This window comes from Lynx canadensis, chromosome D3 (assembly GCF_007474595.2).
Source record: "Lynx canadensis isolate LIC74 chromosome D3, mLynCan4.pri.v2, whole genome shotgun sequence".
Classification (NCBI taxonomy): domain Eukaryota; kingdom Metazoa; phylum Chordata; class Mammalia; order Carnivora; family Felidae; genus Lynx; species Lynx canadensis.
In genome coordinates this window covers 91,750,153-91,754,377 of record NC_044314.2, presented here as the reverse complement: position 1 = coordinate 91,754,377, position 4,225 = coordinate 91,750,153, and positions in this window count along the sequence as shown.

The following is a 4,225-nucleotide window of genomic DNA, read 5'->3' as shown; positions in this document are numbered from 1 at the left end:
CGTTATTCGCACAAGTTTGAGGACAATCTGTTCTTGTGACGTGACGTCATTGGAAACACCGGCTGTTACCACCAAGGCTTGGACTGGAAAGTGTAGTTGAGACCGAGGCGCCCACACGGCTTTAGGGAGCGAGGGTTGACTTTACAGACCCAACAGAGCCCTTGGAAGACACTGGCCTGGTACCTTGCTTCCGGGGTTCCCGGGAGCCTGACCAGGTGAATGAGGGAGGTCGCTGCCCGACAGGCTCAGGAACCTCGGCAGGTCTTGGGGAACTCAGGAAGGGAGGGAACTCCAAGCTGCAGACGGTGTTGCAGGCGAGTCTGCTGGCGGGTGAGCATCTGGTGGGGCTCTTGGCCTTGAACGGCTGTTAAAGGCTCCATCTGAAATTCCTTAGGAGAAGCGTGCCCGGGGGCGGGGGGCTCGGGCGGTTAAGCGTCGGACTTTGGCTCCGGTCATGATCTCAGGGAGTTCGAGCCCCGCGCCAGGCTCTCTGCTGTCCGCACAGGGTCCGCTGCAGATCCTCTGTCTCTCCCTGCACCTCCCCTTTTCACTCGCCCCCCAAAATGAAGCCATTAAAGAAACTTTTAACTGAAGTTCTTTAGGAAAAGCCCCAGCAGAGTTAAGGGAGCCTAGACGACCCGTCGCTGTTCTTGCCGCACTTATGTGAACGATTAGGCCGAGTCTGGGAGGACTGGACTGTTCGACCTCTGCTAGAAAGGAGGGTGAACTAGCTCGGGGGGTGGGGGGGCAGAACACGGCCTCGGCAGCACCCCTGGATGCCGGCCCCGGAAGTTCAGTGCTCTGCTCGCCTGCAGAACCACTCTGGTATCCCCGTGGCCCGCGTTCGGCCCGGCTGCTTGCACGCTTCGCGCTGGACTTTGAACCCCACCCCCACCCCCCCCACCCCCAGCAGGGCCACCTCCCGGGAGGAGGCCACTGTTACCCGGCCTCCCCTTGCTATGAAATGTGCAAGGAGACCGAGCCTGTGCCTGGGGCTTCCAGAATCATGGCTCTCTGAGCACGGGGGTGTCTGAGGCTGGGTGCGGGGCGCACAGGCCCCTATGCGGCAGGAAGGCTGGGGCAGTCGTCCCCTCGCCAGTGGGGAGTGGAGAAAAGCTGGGGCGGGGCCGGCTCGTCACCAGCGGCCACTGCGTTGCTGAGGGCAGAGCCCACAGCCGTGTGGTCTGCACGACCCTGGACGCCGTCACTGGCCTCAAAGTGCCCGCGGCAGGGCGAGCCCCCCACGTGGCACCGAAGCGCACGAGGACCCCACTAGGTGCGCCGAGAGGGACTCCCGCCGGCACAGCCGGGCGGGCTCGTGTGACCGTCCTCTCTGCTGCGGTGGCTCGGGAGGCCGACCTCGGGCTGTGGGGTCCCGGGACGAACTCCCTCCCTCTGCCTGCCCCCTCCTGTCCTCCCGCCGGCCGCGACCTCCCCACCGGGCCCCCCGCAGGGAGTTACCCCAGTAAGTGGCTGGCTTTGCCATTTGCTATGAAGGTAGGAGGACACCTCACCGACCCTCCCCCACCTAAAGGGACCACGGGGGCCCTGGGGGCCTTTTTAGGATGGAAAAAACACGGCCGGCTTTGTCGGCCCCGGAGAGGGGGGCAGGCAGAGGAAACGCTGATGCGGGGCAAGGGGAGGCGCGATGACACCACATCCTCGAAGGAGCGGGTGTGTCCGGTGCGCAGGTGGGCGGGAGCAGGTGTGGCAGCAGACGCAGCAGCAGGGAGTCCGGGGACCCCAGCGATGGGGGAGGGGGCTGCACGTGGCCGTGGCCGACCCCAGGCTGCTGCAGAAGCAGGGCAGCAGCGGCAGGGCCGGTGGGGGGGGAGGGGGGCAGGGCGCAGACCGGGGACACGCAGCGTTGACCGCGGGTCGGTGCGTCAGCGAGGCGGGTCGTGGGCTTGCCTGGGACAGACAAGTAGGGAATGCTCGGAACGGGTGTTTCTGCCACGTGTTGAAGCGGAGGGGCCCGAGGTCCCCACCTGGCCCTCTCCACCCAGGCGGACCAGAGGGGGGACAGACCCCACAGCGCAGCCCCGGCCGTTCCCGTGGGTGCCGTCCCTTCGGCATCACGCACACGTGTGCTCCTGGACACGGCACGGGAGCCAGGCTCAACCTATCCCGATGTGCATCCCTTAGGTGTAGACGGCCAGGGTTTTTGCCAGCACTACTGTGGAAAGGGTGCCCCTTCCAAGGGGGTGAGGTGGACACCTAAACCTAGACCCTCTGGCCCTCTCTGTCCCCCCAGGAGGCCCATCGACACCAGCGCAGAAGAAAGCAGACAAGACAACAGAGAGCCCCCCCCCCCCCCATATCCTCTTGTCGACTAGGCTCCAGACGCCTTCTCAACTGGCACTGGCCCAAGTCCCCAGACGAAGCCCTGGGATGTATCTACAGGACAGTTCACCTGGCAGAGGTTCTGGGCCTAGGTGCGGCGCGGACCCAGACCAGGCGAATGGGTGACATTTAACATTCAATCTGGGAACCACTGCCCGGGATGAGTGAACAAGCCAAGCCAGAACCCTTTTGGCCGGAACGAATTTGAGCAGATGTTCCGTCTGTGGCGGCAAAGTCTTCGGGCTTGGGTGAGCGTCTCTTGGCCACTGAAACTTCTCTAGATTGAAATCCTGAAGAATCGGTAAAGACCTGAAACCTTTAAGAGATCGTGTAAAAGCTGCTACGGATGACGCTTTGATGACTTAACAGTCACTGGCCAGCACTACAAATCCACAAATACCCCAAACCAATGTGTCACAGCTGCAGGGTTAGCCGTCCTCACACCCCTTTGAACCGGGACGGCCTCTAAAGCAACTTCTGCAACGGCATCTTGTCTCCGGCAGCTTTCTGAACACTCGCAAGGTCCTGTTCCTTTCCCTCTCATGTTCACAGGGTTAAGGAAGTAGTTTAAGGAACCTGGGCTAATAGCCAAGATCAGTGTTAACAACAGTTATTAGCTACAACTAAAAGGAAAATAAAATGGTTTTCATTCATGTTAATAAGGCATTTATTTGAAAAGACAAGTATAATAACATGCTCAGACGAGTTTATGATAGCTAACATTCACACCCATTACGTTTACAAGCAACATTTAAAAGTGAATTCCGTTCATTAACTGCAGAATTTCCTGAAAATTCCTACAGATATGTAAACGTGAACAGCTACGATTATCAACTCAACAACACCCTTCTTGGTCTGCACTTCTGAGCTACGGCTCCCATTCTTGTGTTACAAACTCAGCAGATGGCAGCCATAGACCCTCAAGTTCAAGTGATGCGGATTTCGGTGTTTTTTTTTTTTTTTTTTAACATTTATTTATTTTTGAGAGAGAGAGAGACAGAGCATGAATGGAGGAAGGTCAGAGAGAGAGGGAGACACAGAATCTGAAACAGGCTCCAGGCTCTTAGCTGTCAGCACAGAGCCCGACACGGGGCTCCAACTCATGGACCTTCGCTTTTGTAAATGGATCACAGCCCTTTGACGGAGTGAACTCTCCCCCATTTAAAAAAAAAAATACAGTAAATGAATGAAAATGCAGATGCTTTCAGTAAAAACAAACTGTTCCTGAACAGGGTAACAATCCAATTTTATTCTATAACAAGCAGAATAATGTCTCAGTTGCAAAACAACTCGTAATGTTAATATAGATTACTGACCTCTTAAGAGTCTTAAAATGTTTCTTTGGACAGAAATTTAAAACTTTTCAACCATCTTCTTTTAACCCCTATACCACCTAGCCCCAAAATGAAATAAAAAATTAGCCTACTTCTCCACAGAGTCTCATACAGTTCCCACACCTTGTACAGGTTATTTAATGGCAGCTTTCATCTCTAAAATAGATCAGATACCCAAATAAAACCCCACCTTACAGTTCTAGTGAGCTTCCTTAAATGAAAATATTTCAAAAAGAAGATAATTAACGTAAGGCTTACAAAGAAGGACTTGCTCACTCCTGAAAGTACTTTTGAGTAAATCCCCACTTTTCAAATAGTCTAAAAGTCTGTTTATAATACAAAGCACCTTATCCATATCTTTCTCCAAAACAAAAATCCTCACACTGTAGCTGAGGAAACAAACAAGAGAAAATATAAAATTTGAATTTTTACCTATAAGCCAGTCAAGTAGCAATGCTAGAAATAAGACTCCAGACCTAATTCCTTCCCCAAGTTTCATCTAGAAAGATAACAGCTAAAAGAAATAAAAAGCTTAAGAAAAACCCGAC